General features: G+C 41.3%; 1 protein-coding gene across 1 annotated transcript in view; it reads right to left on the minus strand.

The window, feature by feature from the left end:
- Positions 1-7,664, minus strand: part of KCNB2 (potassium voltage-gated channel subfamily B member 2) — a 361,411-nt gene extending 353,747 nt beyond the window's left edge. Inside the window, exon 1 of the mRNA XM_070392652.1 lies at positions 7,006-7,664. The gene's annotated coding sequence lies outside the window, so the exon portion shown is untranslated. The remainder of the gene's footprint in view (positions 1-7,005) is intronic.
- Positions 7,665-19,467: the final 11,803 nt, after the last annotated feature.

Here is a 19,467-nt window from a genome sequence, read left to right on the forward strand (position 1 = left end):
GTATTAGTCTTCTCGTATATTCCATCTTTCTCATGCTAGCTCAGAGACTGTCCCCCAATAACAGTGGACCATGTCACTCTATGTAAAATTGCAACTGACCCCCACTGCCTGTCCTACAGGATAAAATCCAAATGATTCAACATCACATACATCACCATTCACATTTGATCCCCAAACTTCTTCTTCTTTTTTTAAACATTTTTTTTATTGACTTCAGAGAGATGAAGGGAGAGGGAGAGAGAGATAGAAACAACAATGATGAGACAGAATCACTGATTGGCTGCCTCCTGCACGCCGTCCCCCCCCCCCCCCCCCCCCCCCCCGGGAATCAAGCCCACAACCTGGGCACATGCCCTGACTAGAAATCAATTCATGACCTCCTGGTTGATGGGTCAATATTCAATCACTGAGTCACACTGGCCAGGCCCCAACTTTCTTCTTCAGTCTGATCTCCCTTAACTTCTCTAAGTACCAGCCAAGCCCTTTTATGACACTGCTTTGCAAATGCTTTTCCCTCTGCCTAGACCAGCGATTCTCAAGCTGTGGGTTGCGACCCCTTTGGGGGTCGAACGACCCTTTCACAGGGGTCGCCTAAGATCATCGGAAAACACATATATAATTACATACTGTTTTTGTGATTAATCACTATGCTTTAATTATGTTCAATTTGTAACAATGAAATTGGGGGTCACCACAACATGAGGAACTGTATTAAAGGGTGGCGGCATTAGAAAGGTTGAGAATCACTGGGTTAGACTATCAGCCAGCCTGATGTTCCTAATGTTCAGTAACCTAAGTGGCTTACCTTTGCTGTTGTTTATTTTATTATTTAGTCAGCCTCTAAATTTATATTCTTACTAAAAACTTCAGAGTTCTGCTTTTTCAAAATAGCCCAATTATGCATTAGAATTGGACTGGCTTCCTTCAATGAGAGGATATACCGATAATTAGTGTTTGAATGGGATTAACACAGTCCTTTTGAGTGAGTTTTCTAAAGTTGTTAAGTATGTGGAAGGCAAGGGCCAGGAATGCAAGAAACTACAATGTGGGCAGAAATTCTGTATCCTCCGTAATTTTTATGCTTCTCATCAGACACATATGTAAATGAAAAAAATTATTACCTGTGACTAGCTCCTAACCTGTTGTACATAACATATTTTTCCATAGGAATATTCTAGGAATATAACTACCATACTTGGAGATTACCAAGATTTGCTCACCATTTCAGAAAGGCACATCACCAACAAAACACTGCTCATGATAACTGATTTACTAACACAGCACACACATCTGTTTACAATCAGCTGTCATGCTCAACAAATGTATTTACTTTGTCCTTGCAACAAAATGCTAAGTACACAAACGTGTCACCAATATTCAATTAAATGTTTTCTCTTAATTCCAAATTTACACATTTTAAGTAGCAAGCATCTGACTGCTTTATCTTTTAGTACAGTTATACCCAAACGTATTCATAGTGATATATCTACAATTTTCGTAAGCTGCTTTCTTTTCTTTCTTCTATTACTGGTAGAGAATTTATATTGATTTTTAAAACGTTACCTATGTAGATAGGTTATGTTATCTGCAAAGATCATTTCAGGAAAGTAAAAGGGATATTACAAAACAGTGTTTATAAAAAGGAGGCTTTGGGACTGACTGAGTAGAGAATCATGACCGAACACACCTAAGAACTCAAAGAAACCCTATTTTTTTTCTTATGGGATACAGCTGTTAGGCAACTACTCAGTTGAATTGCCTCTCTGCTCCTCCAATAGTATTTTCGACATGTTGTCATGATTTATTTGTCTACCCATGTAGGCTGTGATCTATGTCCCCGACACCTAGCTTAGGGCTTGGCACAGAGAAGGAGCTCAGCGGGTACCCTGAGGATGAAATAACAAATGAGAATCTTGAAGAGATATTCAGTCCCTGGCTCTTGCGCTAGAACTCTGAATCAATTATTCAACATTCTCCCTATACCAATATTATAAAGCTGTCTTCATTCTGCCTGATGTCAGAGACAGTTATGTCCTCCCTGTGGTCACCTCTGTACCCCACATAGAAAAAGCAGGTAATAAGTATTATTTAAATCTAATTATTCCCTAGGAATATTGCTATACATAATGGTCATATTTTCAGTATTTAACTATGTAACAGTTCTATACTTCAGATATATTATTGATTAAAGGGGCATTTGTGGATTGGTCTGGTGACCTAACCATCATTTAAAGTACTGTTTCTATAAATGTACTACAAGTTCCAAAAGAACAAACTTGTAAAGTCAACTTTTATGCTGCAAGCAAAGTGTAGGTTGTGTGTGAGTTGTCTATATAATGTGACTGAGCCTATGTGGCCTACTAAATAGTAGCTGTGAGGAAAATAAAAATGTCATCTATCATGAGGATGTATCTAAATATTTGAATGTATGGCATTCTGCAGATATTTGGTCTTTTTACCTTCTAAATTTAATCCAGGTGGCATTTTTTTTCATATAAAAAGCAGCAGTAGCTATTTATAAAGAACTTGGATTTCAAATATTAAATTTTTCTTGATGAAAATCTCAATAATTATTTGATTTATGCTTACATGATTTTATTATAGTTATTTGTCATTTAATAAAATAAATGCATTTTAGACAATATACTAGGAAGTAATTCTATTAAGTGACTATTCCAATTGCCATGAATATATTGGGGATAAAATTTACAGAGGAATAAATGGGGACATGGTAAAAGGAAATTCTATTGTAAAACTAATAATTTTCTTCTTACATATGAGCATATAATTCTACAAATAATAAATCTGAAAAATGTTATAATACTATGTTTTATTCAAACTAAGTCACATAATTTTTAAAGATTTTAAAATGAAAATACGGCAAATTAGCATTAGACACTGATTAGTCAGATCATTTGTCTCAGCCAACCTTTTTCTCTTTTAAAATATATTTTTATTGATTTCAGAGGTAGAGAGAGAGAGAGATCAATGATGAGAGAGAATCTTTGATCAGCTGCTTCCTGAATGCCCTCTACTGGGGATAGAGCTCGAAACCCGGGCATGTGCCCTGACCAGGAATCGAACCATGATCTCCTGGTTCATAGGTCAATGCTCAACCACTGAGCCATGTGGGGCAGGCTCAGCCATCCTTGCTCTGTGGTCACTGTAAAGGCAGTACTTACTAATATTTTAGCATTCTGATAAAAGTCCACTCATCTTTTAAAAATCAGTCTCTAATTAAACTACCTTCTTATTTCTAAATAATGTTAAAAATTTGGGGTTTTTTCCATTTAAAATAAAGTTTCTACTTTTGATGTTTTCCAAGTATCCCCTGTAATAATAACTATGTTATCTTTCAATAGGTAGAGCTCCAACTAAATCTACAAGCTGCACACATCTTTTCTTATCCTGCCTGAGATCACACTTGTTAATACTTCTCAATATCAGAGTGGTGAAGTGGAGCCAGAATACCTGAATGTGAGTTCCATTTATTTCGTATGTGACTTTAGACAAGAAAAAAATCGTTGTACTTTAATTTTCATACCTATATAATAAAGAGTATTAGTAACAACTGCCTCATAGGTGATTGTGAGAATTAAAATATTTAATATTTGTAAATATTTAAAACATCTCCTGGCTCAAGTATTTGCTATAATAATAAAAATAAATTAATTCTGATTATATATAAATATGATAATTATTCAAATATAGCCCAGGCCAGTGTGTCTCAGTGGTTAGAGTGTGGGCCCACACACTGAAGAGTCATGGGTTCAATTCCCAGTCAAGGGCATGTACCTGGGTTGCAGGTTCGATTATATAACATAAATATTTATAATGTTTTAATTTAATTTAAAATTTAAAATTAATTATTTTAATTAGTTACTATTATTGTTTTCTAATCATTTCCAATGCACAGACTGTGGTGAATTTTCATGATTCTCTTCATGAATCTGCCTTTATTAATTTACTAAGTATGAAATTGTTAAGTGCACTTCTGTATGCAAGAGATCCCATATTTAACATGAGTCTAAATAGTTATTCAAGTTTTACTCTCTATACTGTAAAAAATCCTTGAGGGGCAGTGACTGTGTTTTCTACCTGTTTCACAACTGTTACAGTCTAATCAAGCACTCTTCTCTTTATATATACTAATGAGTGATAAAGGAATCAATGAATGAGTGGATACATGACATTAAGTCAGACAGTATAGAGAGGTACAATTCAGCCTATAGGAACAGGCACTTTTCCCTTACAAAAAAGGCCTCACACACTTGACCTTCTGCCTAACAACCTGGGCTTGCAGTAACAAGTTGGTGGGAATATATATTTAAGAAGCACAAGGAGGAAATAAGCAATGAACAAGAATGGGCTACAGATATCAAGATACTTGTAGTACCTGACTAAAAATCTGAAGACTGTGCTGCTCTGTGAAGTTGGTTTTATCATTTTGGGAGTAGCAAAGCTATAAACTCTTATAAAGTACTCTGAACTTAAGAAAAATTACATACAAAACATTTGTACTCTCCACTCCTCTGAAGCCCGTGTGAAAATAATAGAGGCATCATGTATGCAAAACCCACCTCACAAACAAAGCAAATCTCAAATAGTATTTCATTTTGAAGCAAATTAAATGTCTTAACCTTATATATTTACCATCAAATGTACATGAGAAGATGTCCTGTCAACTTTAAGGATGTTCTTTAGGAATCAGTCTCTAAGGGGTTGCAGATTTCAAGGAACTACTTATTCTTTACAATTTATCAAGAAAATAACGCATTAGGTCAAAATAAAACATCTTATAAGTTTCCTACATTTTTATCAGTAATTTGGTCCATTTTAATAATATATATACATGCAGACCAGTCCCTAGAATACCATTTCAAAATATCAGATATAAATTCAAGAAAAAAAATACATTTTCAATGTTCAACCAAGATTTCCCACAGATATGCAGGCAGTATGCAAAAAACCTGGACAGATATGCTTTTAAATGGCCAGCAAATGTGACTGAACGCATAACCTGTTATTTTGTTTTTGTAGCAATCTAATTTTCTTACCATACTGGAAATTAGAATTCTGAATTCATATTCACAGGTGCTCCAAGGTATCAACAAGGAAACTTTAAAAGCCAAACAGAAAGGTAATCATTTTCACTAACCCTGTCTGAATATTCAGTAAACATGCATGCTTGAAAAGGTGAACTGGGGGATTTGGAGAAACTTGAAATTGGAAATCATTTCAACTGATGCCTGGTACGATACTATCTGAAAAAACAGGAGAAAAATAAAAGAGACACTAGCATTTTCACAGTGGCAGGCAGTGGAGTTATTTTCTGGAGCCACAGTGTGTGTGTGTGTGAGGGAGATCTCGGAACACCGATGTGGAGAGAGTAAGGTGAAGGTGAAAAGGAGGAAGAAGCAAAGACAACTGCCAAGCGAGCCACTCCTTTCTCCAGGAGTCTGAGTAGAGCCAGGAAAGGAAAAAGAGGGCATGAGACAAGGTTCTACTGGTGATGAACAACTGGTCTGAACCTGACTGTCAGAGGGAGGGGGTCATAGTATCTACTTTGTGGAAGCACATTAACTCCTTTAGGTGAAGAGAATAATTTTCATTCAGTGGGGAAAAAAGTTACTTATGCATTGGACCCTCAAATTTTCAGAAAATCCATAGAACCTTACAAATAAGCACATCATATGGGCCCTACATCAAAAACCACCACCTCTAGCAGCAATTAAATACATATACACATTTCTAATATGCCAAATTACTGAACTGTTTAAGTTTGGGTTAATTTAAGAACCAAGAACTCACTAATCTAGATGTCTGTAGATCTTATTCACGTATTACAAGCTTTGGACAACTTTACATTTGTTGACTCACATACACACATACACATACACACCCCCTCTAAAGAGTGAAATATATAAAGTAAAACTTTATTTTATACAGTAGAATTTTTAAAATATTACCCTCTTTTTCAAAATCTTTCCTCTAAGTTACTCAGTACTGACAAGTTAGACTTTAGATCTTTGACTGGAATTTACCTTTCTCTTGTCCTATGAAATGCAATATCTCCACTGATGTTTATTGTCCCACACAACACTACATGTTTAAAAACAACTAATTCTTGCTTTTCCTTTGAGCTGAGCTTGAAAAATCATATGCCCAACAAAATCCAAAAACCAATCACTGCAAAAACAGAAATGTGAAATGCTACTTAAGAATTGACATTATTGCATAACTTGATTAGAAGGAATGTTGAACCTGCGTGATATTAACCCCGTGTACATCTCTGCACCCTACATTTTCCAGTGTAATCTTGTATCTATTACTGTATCACTTGTGCAGCCATAAAGGATGCATACTGCACACTGACAAGTTTTATGAATGAATACACAAAAAACGCTCATAATTCGAGAAAATGGATGGCAGGATATTGTTTGGAAAATGGTCATTAAGCACTGGAAGCAAATGATGAGGCAAATGGTTGGTGTCTTTGGTTCCATTCAGGGCAACTGTATTCCCCAACCCCCAGCCCAGGGTGTTGGAAACAGCCTTGGGGCTCTTCCCTTAGAGACTTAGAGACTCCTTCTCCCTCCCTGGAACCTGCTACAGAACGAAGACCTCGCAGCGCCTGAAGAATAACATGCACGCACTGCTTCTGTGTGCTGAGGGCTGTTGATAAATCAGAGACATCACACTCCCTAAATCCGGCCCCACAAGTGTGTGCATGTGAGTGTGGCATTTACCAACAAATGAACAGAAGGCAGCAGAGCTCATCTCCTAGAAATAACATTTCCTACCCCTTCCCAGGCAGGCTGCTCGGAGGCTTTTCGGGGGGCTAAGACTTGAGCGCCTTCCCCTCAGCTTTGTGTGTAAGTCCGCTGGGCGCCATATGGCAGTTTCCAATTCCTTTCGTCTGGCGAGGCTGCCCACGATGGTTCTTTATTAAAGGAAGAACCCTTCGGGGAGCAGCAATCCCCCTACCCACCCACCCCAACTTACCTAGCTCCCGGAGACCTGTTCAGCCGGCACCACAAAGGGCTGTGGGATTCCCCGTTCCCTCCGGGGCTCCGCTCCCGGTGACGATCTCCTTCGCCAATGATGTGTCTCTGGAAATCCCCCTCCCCTCCGCCGAGAGGAGGGTCTCCCCGGCTGGCTGGCTGGAGCTCCCGGCGTGGCGTCTTCCCTCCTCTCTTTACATCCCTGACTCTGGTTCACGGTCTCCACTAGGAAGGCTCTAAGGAGAGACGGCGGGAGGAAGCTAAGGAATCCTTAAAAAGAAGAATAATCTTCATCGATCTTCACCCACTTCCCCACGCGGGTCCCCATCCCCCTGCAGCCGCCGCCGCCCGGCAGGAGAGCTGGGATCGCACGGGAAAAATCGAGCGGCGCTGAGCTCGTCCAGCCACCCGGGAGTTACAGCTCACTGGGGGCCCGCGGCGCAGCGGCGGCCGGCGGGGGCGGAGGGTGGTGGGTGCCTGGTGGGTGTGTGTCTGTGGCGGAGCCCGGGGAGAGGCTAGGCGCGGGAGGCGAGGCGGGGCGCTCGGGGGCGCCGGCCCGGCGCGCACACCCGCCCGCCGCCACCCCACCTCGCGTTCCGCCTCCTCCCGCGCTCCGCGCACCCCCGAGAAGGAGCGGCCGCCGCCTTCCCCTCCTCCTGGGGTCTCTCGGCTCTCGGGATGAGCAGCGGGCCCAGGTGACGGGGCTGCGCGGCCGGCCGGACACCGCCGGGGACGCCCGGGCTCGGCCTGGCCGCGCGGGAGCCGTGCGCTGGACCGGGGACAGCGCCTCCGAGCCCGGGGCGCGGCCGACGCGGGCACCGCCCACACCTCGGCGGCGCCACCCTCTCCTCCTGCGCGCCCGCCGCTCCCGCAGCCCAGGCCCGACTCCACACCCACCTGCTTCCCCGGTGGCTCTCCCTCTGGCGGTGCTGGAGGGTCCGCAGCCCGCGGAGGCCGGGAAAGCCCGGGACGCCCCGCCGAGACGCGCTCGGGCGCCTTTGCGGGATTCCCGGGGCCCTTCTGCTTCCCGCGGTGGGCTCCCCCGCGCCAGCCCCTGCGCGACCCGGACCCGGGGCCCGCTGCTGGACTCGGGAACTGGGGCGAGGAGAGGTCTCTCCTGAGTGACGGGCCCGGAGGCTTCCCCTGCAGGGAGGCTAGGAACGCCGAGAGGACCTGACTTTCCTCGGAGCAACTGGAGCTCTGCTCGGGGGCGTAGCCAGCCCCAGGAACCCCGCTTTCCGGGGTCTGTGGGAAAAGCCGAGTTGGTGGCAGCCTTAACTCTCGCTTCCCACAGGGGCGCTATTTATACTCAGGCTTTCTTGGATTTGCCCGCTCTCCCCGCCACCTGGAAAACTGTGCCAAGTTCCTCCCTGGCGCGACCTTAGGTGGACACCCAGACCTTTCCCTACCTCCAGGGCGCGCGCATAAAGACGGGAGGAACTTGAATAATGTCATTGGCTTTCCAGGTTTCTGACCCCTATGCCCCCTAACAGGTACGAGGTAGAGACAGACTTCACAGCTAATTACAGGGCTTTCGGGGAAACAATGTTAACTTGAAATACCCTTTTAAAAAGAACGTGAACCATGGCAGTGTATTTAAAGCTGGGGCGCCAAGGAAGGTGGCTGTTGAAGAAGGTGCAAATACACTCAGTTTTAAATATGTCTTATTTAATCCTTGCTTCTGTTTCGGCCCTGATATGCCCTGGGAAGCACTATATGGAGGGTCCTCACACGAAGGCTTCCCGCACCTCCCATGGGCCTTACCTTGTGCTGGGTGGTTTTTTCAGGTGCCAGAGTTGGGTGGGATGTTTAGTATAGATGCCATGGGCCTCCGTGGCCCAGGACCTGTCTGGGTTCTCTTCTCTCCTTGAGGCTTCTCCAGTTTGAACACTGGGAAGAGGAAGAGTACTCCCAGATTCCCAGACCTTTATCACCCCCACCCCCTGACCTGTTTCCAAGCTTCAGCTCCACCATTCCAGGAACCTGCGGGATGTCCACTCCTGCAACTCCAGTCTTTCCACCCTCCCATACGTTCCAGTTCCACCTACTTCCTGCAGATTACTCTCCCCCAACCACAACCCTGACCATATCATTTCTGTTCACAAATGTTCTCCAGCTTCCCATTCCCTACCAATGGCGCCTGCACACTTCTATGCCACTGCACGTGGCAGGTGCACGCGGCAGGTACACGTGGCAGGTGCACGCGGCAGGTGCAAACTCACCCCACCCTGTGACCCCTCCCCTTTGACCTCCATAGCACATGTGGGAACTATCTTTTAAAGGACCTACCACCTTCTGCTTCCTACAGAATATATTATCTTCCTTTGTGCATGTCTTAGGGCTTTAAATAAATTCCTCCAGGGTGGATTCCACATCACTTTGTTTACATTACGTACATTTAACTCAAAGACACATGTGTAGGAGGTACCTATTCATTCAACAAACTTTTCTCAGCACTCAATATTTACTAAATGAATGGAACTTACAAAATAGTTTAAGCCTAGAAAGAATACTTAAGATTAATTTCAGGTGTGCCTAAATTTAAGTGATATGATCTTTCATAAATTTTGCATGTCGTGAAAATCCCCTCTCTTATACTAGCCCTACATCAACATTACTGATCACCTTATTGAGAATTTAATTATTTGACAAGTATATTTAAAAAATTTTCCCCTTAAATTTCCATTAGAGTTTAAAAATCTGAATCCATTTTTCTATGAAGTAGACATTAGGAAAAAGAGCAAATTAACTATTGGCTAAAAGACATTGCTGTTATCTCCAGATCTGGAGGTGGAGTGTTAGGAGATTATCCTTAACACCTGTGTGGATCTGTAAGCATGCAATGATATGGAACAAGTCTTGGGAAATAAATCTAATTCCATTTACTAAGTTACTTATAGCACAAATGGGTTATGGAGAATAACCCTTAGTATACAGATTGTTTGGAATAGCTAAGTTCCCCATATGCACAGCTTGAATTCCGGATGGCTTCAAAGACTCTTGTGTTGATTATCAGCATGTGGTTCCATTGCCTTCGTATATATAATTTTGTATTTTTCAGTTCTCTAAAGGAAAAATTAAAATGATCTAGCTGAAAAGACAGACATATTTTCACTCTGTTAAGCCATCTTTTTAAAAAACCTTTATTGGTATTTATAGAAATGTTCCTTTTGCTTGTATTTCAATTTCCCAGATCTGCTTTTAGATTTGATGAAATTGTATTAATCATAAAGGGGAGAAATGTCTGTTTAGTATATCAAAATGTTTCACTCATAACACTTGGTAAAATACATAAATTTACTATGTTTAACCTGAGATACGCTTATGCACATCAGTTGATACAATTCAGATGAAGAATGTGTTTCCTCATGCATCACAATGCCGCTATATTGGAACATATATGTATATACATATACAACATCAAACATAATGGGTTTGGGGAATTTTTTGTTGAGTAAAGTATTTGAAAAATATTTAATACAATCTGAATAACATCATTACTGACTATGCTTACATTTTTCAGGTTGGAATTTTCAGGGGCAAATTGACTTGCAGAGAGAGCCTGTATAGCTTAAAACAAGGTAGGGAAGGCAAGAGAGTGAACATATTTTAAGTGTTAAAAGCATAAGGGTAGCCCTAGCCAGTTTGGCTCAGTGGACAGAGCGTCGACCTGCAGACTGAAGGGTTCAGGGTTCAATTCCAGTCAAGGGCACATACCTCAGTTGCATGTTCCTCCTGGCCTGGGCCCTGGTTGGGGCACTTGCAGGAGGCAACCAATCGATGTGTTTCTCTTACGTCAATATTTCTGTCTTTCCCTCTCTCTTCCACTCTCTCTCTAAAAATCAATGGGAAAATATCATCGGGTGAGGAATGAAAAAAAAAGCAGAAGGGGAAGAATTTGCAAGTTTTGGGTGACTAAAATATTATAGTAGGATTGAATGTTTTTAAAAGTCAGATGGAAAGAAGGATGTGGCATATTAAGTACAACCACACAAAAACAAAAGCCAGTCCTAAAAGGATTATTAAGAATGACTGGAGGGCACCGGTGGGAAAGGGGAGCTGGGAGTGTCTGTGGATGGGAGGTGGCAGGGTTTCCCACTAGCGAAGGTGGAAGGCACAGGCATCATCGGTTGAGTGTGTTTCTTGAGTAGCTAAGCAGCTGAGCAGCCAACTCCTGCCATTCAGAGCCTCAGAGCTGGGACCTGTCACCACGGCAGGACCCGCAGCAAGGGCACGAATCTCCTTGACAAGCTGGCCTAGCATGAGCCAGACTGAGCGAGGTCCCAGTCAAGGAGCTGGCTGCAGTCCATCCCAAAGGCCACCATCCTGGATCTGTCCTGCCATAAATTGACTGCCATGGCATTTCTGTGGTCTTGCATGCCGGGTGCAACTGAACCATAGGAAGGACAAAATGCAGCAACTATGAAACGTTGGCCATCTGGTCAACCTCTAGCACCTGGATGTCCTCAACAACAGGTGGGTCATCCTGCCTGGCAGCTTTGCTCAACTCAAGAGCCTGAAGTGGCTGGACTGAAGGACAAACCCCTGGATCCTGTCCTGGCTGACGTGGCAGGGGGTTGCTTGAGTGAGAGACAATGTCCATAGTGTGACACAGCTGTTCCTCCCACAGCTGTTCCAGCATAGGGAGGCAGTGCAGGCAGCTCGGACCACAGAAGGCACAGGGGCTGGAGGTAGAACTAGAGGCAGTGAAGAAGCGGGGGCCAAGAGGAGTTCAGTGCCCTCAAAACGTCCAAGCTGGAGCAGAGAAGAAGCCTAAGAAGGAAACAAGTCAGTCCCTGAAATCTAAGTCCAGTTCTGGGCCCCAGAAACACAGCCAGTCCTGAGCTGTGCTGAAGCTGCTGCTGTGTGTGGCAAGTGGGCTGGTGGCAGATGCAGCAGCCCCTCTGCACCAGCGCTACCACCATCTAGGACAATGCGGTCCGAGTCTGTGCAGCCATGACATCCTTCAGTGGGAGACTGATTCTCAGCAGTGAGCTTGTCCTCAACTCCTCGTGCCTTCCAGTCTTGGAACTTGGGTTCATATGGAATTGGGTTCTGCTGGACACAACTTCTTAGCTCAGACCTACTTGCAATCTCAAATGGCTGTTGATAAGTACTTGAGACCTCCTCTTGGTAGGACTTCTTTGTTCCTTAGTCAGGGTTCCCTGGAGGCATAAGAAGTGGGAAGGGATAGGCTTGGGGGTAGGGAGAGGAAAACATACAGCACTTCCTTGTTGTTATTCAAAGCCATGTAAAGGCAAGGCTTTTGTCTCCAAAATAGTTGGCTCTCACTACATTTATACCTTTGAATGTCACCAGCCCTTCCTTTCATTCCTCCCCAGGTAGCCAGGGCAGGTCAGGAGGCAGAGGGTTGTTAGTTGGGACTAGGAGAACATACTCAGCAAATCTTACCTAAAGGGGTAGGGGGGCACTTATTGTCTTAAGCGCCTCAGATATTCAGACATTTAAAGATCATACAAGATCTCAGGCTCTGAAAGAGACTTCAAGACTATCCTTGCAGAAGAGGAAACTGAGGCCTTCCATGACTTGCTTACAGTCTCCCAGCTGGTTTGAGAAAGCTGGATTCCCACTCCGGTATCCTTAAGTGGCTTCCATAAAATGGGGACAGTCCAAGCTCCTTGCCTCGGCTTTAGAGCATTAACTCCCCAATTGCCAATAAACAAGGTGGACCCTTGTAAAGCCACACTGTGACAGTTCTGTTAGTAGTTGGTCAGATCTCAAAGGCAACCTGGAAACTCAAGCTTCATAGAGACTGACGTTTGGAACTATTTTATTCTAGACCTAGAACTACACCTACACAGTGAAGGGAACCAAGAAGCAGCATGGTGTTTAACAGTGCTCAGAACTGCAATGACTGGCGCGAATAGGGGCAGGACTGCCATTCTCTTATCTGCCAGTGTAAGCGTCTTCTTACTCAGCCTCCTCCTTTGCCTCATCTTTCACAACAGCTACATGAAGGGATCAGAAATGGCCGTGCCATCATGCACAGTCACTGAAATCTCCATGAGCAAAAACCTGTCATGGTCCAGAAACAAAGAGGAAGGGGGTCCAGCTTTTCATCCATACTGGCCCAATGATTTCTCTCCCCTGAGGATAGCTCTGCTGTATAGGCCCACACCTTACTTAGAATCACTACATATTCCTTTAGCCTTTGTCCAAGCTCCAGAGCCGTTGGTACAAATGCTTTGTTGAAACTAAACACATAGCACAATAAATGAGATGGAGAGAACACAGAAGTCAGCCTGGTGATCAGACTCCCATTCCCAGGCTGGTCAAGGCAGCCTTGTGGGCCAGAGGAAGGATGAAGCATGCTCCACCCAGTAGAACCAAGCCACTGAAGGCAGGTCACTCATGATCTTGAGATTTGATGCTCAGTTTCTTTTGAATTTTTACAATTATTAAATAAGACATGTGTCTGAGTGGTAAAAAACAAACAAACAAACAAAACAGATCCAACCCCATTAAAAGGGAAAATATACATTAATAAGCTAAAGGAGTTATCTTCAAGAGTTAGAAGGCAGGTTTTGTTTTATTTGGTATAACCTGCTTATACCAAAAGATGGGTAAATATTCATCTTTTCTAAACATCAGCACCATAGGGACACTACATTTTTAATCATAAACCAAGTAAATACATAGCTCAGGACTATACTTTTTTATAGGGATAAATACTATGGTTCTTATCATCATGCAAGAAAGCAGCCACTGAAGGGTGATTAGAAATGATCACCTTTTTAGACCTAATGTGCCTCTTTTGCCCTTCTAAATGAAAATGTAGGAAAGCTTGGGCAAATTAGAGCAACTCACAGAATCTTAGCAGCCACTGACCTCCTCTATTTACACATTACAGTGAAGGCCTGAAAAAAAAAGAGCAGTGTGTGTGTGTTCTTCATTGAGGAGATAGCACTATGTTTTGAATTTAGTGGAGACAGATTTGGCTGTCCTTTGAAGATTTAAAGTAAGAGATAAACTCCAGACTGGCTATTTTTTAAAGTTACTGTACTGAGCATGAACTTTTTGAAAAATGCCAAGTGCTTAAGCACACTTTTTTGCCATGTAGTAGCACAAATATGAGTACTATGTTTGAACCCTTCCTTGGAGCTACTTCCAGACATCATTAGTGTCTAAGCAGCCTAGTTTGTTCTTAGGATTCCACAATGTTTAGGGTGAGAGTTGCTGAAGCCAGTTAACTAGAAATTTCAAAAATATGCTAGGTAAAAAAATATTTAACTACATTATTCTGGGATATGGTGGAACCAGGAATGGATTTCTACTCAGATCTAAATAGGCCCCTCTCTGTGCTGTATTTGTGTTGTTACAGGAGGTAAGTTATATCAAGGTGTTACTACCTATCAAACACTCAGCTAAATTTTTTGCAAGTGTTGGCTAATTTAACCTTTATAATGATTCTTTGAGATAGATACTATTGGTATCATTCCAGCTAATGAAGAAAGTAACAGAACTAGAGAGAATTTAAATTATTATTAAATTTAATTTTAAATTACTGCCAGCATTGGAAATTGACCTAAGGCAGTGTGACCTTAAAATTTTAGGCTGGATTTTTCCCTACCTCACCTCACATTGAAAACATCTTTCTTCCTGTTTCAACATGTCTCAAGTTCATATGGAGAAATCTTGTATAAAATATTATTTTTAATTTTTAGTTTTAGGGGGGAAATCTGGTACAGATAAATGTGGGACTTGCCAAAGACAAACTATGAGACAAACAAACAAAAGAAACAAAAAAAAGAATTTGTTACTGGTCCTAAAGAGGGATGGAAGTAGGATGCACCCCTTTTGTTTTTCAATAGATAGATTGACACTTATCCACCCATACCACTCACTACAAGACATTTGTATGAGATTTAACCTGTCAAGTCTGGACACATATGGAATGGAGCATTTGGACATGGACTGGGATGAAGACTTGCTGCCTACATGAGGAAAGTACCTTGTGTGGACATGATCCAACCAGAAGGACTAAACAGCCTGGATTGTCGACACCACCATCACAGTGGGTCAGAAAGCTTCTGGGGCTCTCAGAATAAGCAAATTCTGGGGTTTTTAGAGTCATCTAGGTTTTGGGTAAGTAGGAAATGGATAATCTCCAATAGTAGAGGAAATACAATCAGTCCTAAGGAAAGGAGCCCTCTTTGCAAATACGAAGGCATTATTCTCAGCCCCAGATTTCACATCAGTATGAGCAAAAAGTGGCTATAACGATATGTTCCTCCTGGCCGGGCAACAATCCTGCCTGTCAGAAGCCAAGATCACAGCGTCAGTAAGCAAAATTACACGAGTTACCCAAAGTTTTATCTGAGAAATTTCCAAGTGGACCTAGGACTCAACAAAGCAATTGGGTTTAAACTGTAGCAGATATTCTACCAGGGCTTTTGTTCCTTCTGAGAATCAAGCTTGAGCTGACAGTGTATTCAACACATACTTCTAAAAGGGCCATTAATTCTCTGAATGATGGCAAACTAATGCTGCCTTCTTTCTTGGTTTTCCTTGAAGGTTGGTTGCCTCTTGCATATACAAAACCTTCTTGCAATATCAAGTGGGAATATTGATCATTACTAGGGTCCATAGCATCATAACTATCATTCCTCCTACTAATTAAAGTTGTTCTTTAAATTTGTTCTAAATAAAATATATTATGGTGATAAATATAAAGTCAGAGCTTTTTAAAAGCATCCTAGCATTGTATAGTCACTAAATTTATATCAAGAACTTAACATAGTAATTATTAGAAAAAAGCATTTATATTAAAGACTAGAGGCCCGGTGAATGAAAATTTGTGCACTCAGGGGGGTCCCTCATCCAGCCTGCACCCTCTCGCAATCTGGGAGCCCTCAGGGGATGTCCCATTGATGCCTTAGACCCGCTCCCCCAAACAGGGCAGGTCGATTAGGGGACAGCGCGGGCGGCAAGCAGCTGGCCCCTCCCGCTGGTCACCGTCGCCCCCCCCCCCCCCCCCAATCGCCATCCCCTCCCTCTGCCCGCTGGCACGCACCTTGGCTGGTTTGGCACTGCCTGCTCGCCAGCCCTGCCCTCCGCCAACCAGTCCAATGTTCAATCAATTTGCATATTACACTTATATAGGATGACTGCATGTGAGTAGTCAAAATTGATATATGTAAATGAGAAGGCATACAAACTCAAAAATAAGCATATTTTACTTAAAATGTACTACAGAAATGAAAGAATGCTGTTTTTATCAATAATACCAACTTTCAGGTTACTTAATTACTACTAACACCTTGTCAGTTTATGGAATTGAATGTGTATGCTAATTATGACACTCATTCAATATTTTACTTTATATAATGTATGTTATATCATATATTATTTGAAGTAAAATATTTTCAATGTGCATTTTAGGTGTTAGGTTCTGCTTATTATTACTTTTTAATAAAAAATCAATGTTAATAATAAACATTCAACAAACACAAGTATACGTTTTAGAACACAAGACCAAGTGATTTTGACTGCAATTTATAATAGAAATGAAAATTTTGAAATGACAATTTCTTTCCCCTTCTACATTATGCATACCTTAACCAAACCTAACCAGATTTTAGAATCTGTCTTATTTTATATTTGATTTAGTGAGTCACATTGTTCACAGTGATAACCAGACGTGGAAAAGAGGAATCAAATGTGGAGAGTCATGCTCTAACCGGTTTGGCTCAGTGGATAGAGCTTCGGCCTGTGGACTGAAAGGTCCCGGGTTCGATTCTGGTCAAGGGCATGTACCTTGGTTGCAGGCACATCCCCAGTAGGGGGTGTGCAGGAGGCAGCTCATCGATGTTTATCTCTCATTGATGTTTCTAACTCTCTATCCTTCTCCCTTCCTCTCTGTAAAAAATCAATTTTATATATATATATATATATATATATATATATATATATATATATATAAATGTGGAAAGTCAGCCTGTTAAATGAGTACAATTAACATGAACACCATCTAAATGGCCTTTCTGCTCCTGCTATCAAAGAAATCCCAAGCTGTCCCCAACAATTGATCAGGTCACATTGCACCATGTTGACAGAAATGTCAGTGTCACTAAAGAAGCCCATCTTCATGAGCTTTAAGTTCGCCATGACTCATGCTATCATATTTCTTTCCAGCACATAAGAAAGTGAGTTCAATAGAAAACTGACCTCTCCTAAGAACAGCAACAAAGATCAAAACCACATCCCTCTGTGGTTAATGCTCATTGCAGTAGGGGCTTCAGATCTCACTTGCATTAGATTTCTCCTGCTCCCTCTTTTACTATTTCTATTTACCTTAAAAACCAGCTCCTGAAATTAGCTGGGGGTATGCACCATTGCTGCTAGGAAGGTTGGCTAGTTATAATGCACACACAAAGAGTGGCATTATTTTCTACTGTTTTGAAATAACTGAATGCACAATCATGACAACTGCCTTTAATAATAATTGACAGGAAAGAAATCTAATGTAAGCCCCATCATATTCTCTATTATAAATTGCATTTGAAAAAAAAACATTTCCTGTATTCCTAAGAGAACTCTTTAAAATTCAGCATTTTGCACATAGTTCATTTGAAAATTTGAAGAGCACCATCTATAATATCATGAAATTCATTTTTGAAGGAGAATGTGTTTCTATATAATGCATAAAATGAAACACATTCTCCTTCAAAAATCCCACTTAAGAACTTCAAGCTCAAGAGTTTCCAGGCACAAGACTTACAACACAGTGTCAGGTTATTAGTGTATGTAATTTTTTAAAAAATTAGTGTATGTAATTTTTATATTGCCTCTGGCAATTACCAATGGTTGTAAAACCGGAAATTAATGCAAACAAATGTTAACCGAAAAAATGCAGTGGCTAAATTAACTTAGTTAAATAACAAATGTGGAGGAAGGAGGAAACACTTTCTTGTCTCTTTACAAACTCTCCAGTTTTCTCCCTGAAGCAGGAGATTTGAGTGCCCATGGACAATTTCATTACTTGGCTTGCTGAGCTATAAAATCTCCTGGCATGCCCATTTGAAAAATGTGGCTGTTGACATTTAAATGAGTCTGTTAAGATTTGACCAGGAAAATTATAGTCGATTCTGTACACTTAATTACCAGAAGAATGTGGCCAGTCTAGAGGGAATTTGGGAAAGAGTAACACAAATGATTAAAGAGGAAGATAGACAGAAAAATGTTAAAATTATACAACTAGAGTGAATAATGAGGGAATAGTTACAGAACTCTTGTGTCTAAAGAAAGTGACATAAGTATGAATGGAGGTAACATTGAGATTATATTCAGTGACTTAAATAAATATGATAAAAGAGTGAATTAAATATAATCAAATCTTCTATTTTTAAAATACCCATTTTATAAAATATGAAAAGCTCTTTTTAAATTATCAAGTATAGTAAGCCCCTCTTTAAAACAAAGCAGAGCAAAATAAAACAAAAAAAAAGAGACTTGGACTTAAAGAATGTAACTTGTTCATGATAAAGAGCTACTTTTCTCATACTGTCAAGAGGAAAAAATGTGCATGAGAACTTTTTTCCTGATAATACTTGCTAATGTAATGAGCACCTAAGAAATGTGCTATTTTATTTGATCATTTCAATAATAAGGCACATTATATAGTACATTTTGGGACCTCATTTTATGTTGAAAATATATAGTTTTATATATATATATATATAGTTATAGCAAGTCCAAAACATTAATGTTATTAAATACTTGGACTGCCTATTGCTATATCCTAAAGTTATTTATGAGTTAGAGAATTAAATTTCAATAAGGCTTATGTCTAAATGAAAACTTACCTATCTCAGAGTAAATGGTTTCTGTACAAAGGCATAAATTTTTCCCTTTAAGAAATTTGCAGATTCATTCACATTTTCAGTGTCCCTATTTGATATTCCTTCCCTTTTCCTTAAAACTATCACACTTTATCAATAATTTCATATCCATCACAGCTAGAGTGGCAGTTTTAGTAGCTAAAAAAATGGAATTATTTCCACCACAAGTTGGGTTCCCCCTTAGAAAGGTGCATGGAAATGATAAGATGAGGAAAGCCAGAATTGGGGTTGATCACCCCTCCTCCCTGACGTCCTGCCTTTTTCTCCCTTGGTGACCAGCACTGCCCCTAGGATTGTCATCCACATGCAGATGACTCCTACTTTTTAAACCTTGGTCATTGAAATTAGTGTTACATTTCCTACTGTCTACTGGATCTTTCCATTTAGATATTCTGTCATCACCTCAAAGTAATTCATCTGAAAGAGTTCCTGTCCTTGATTACCTAGCCTGCTAATGGTCCCACTGTTCTTTCCATGGTCCTGAATCAAAACTTTGGCAACTGTCTTAACTCACTGCTACACACACACACACACACACACACACACACACACACAGGCACACACACACACTGCCTCATACTTGGCCTAATTCCCACATTTCC

Source organism: Myotis yumanensis, unplaced genomic scaffold (assembly GCF_028538775.1).
Source record: "Myotis yumanensis isolate MYYU_CA2020_CCGP unplaced genomic scaffold, mMyoYum1.0.hap1 SCAF_15, whole genome shotgun sequence".
Taxonomy (NCBI): domain Eukaryota; kingdom Metazoa; phylum Chordata; class Mammalia; order Chiroptera; family Vespertilionidae; genus Myotis; species Myotis yumanensis.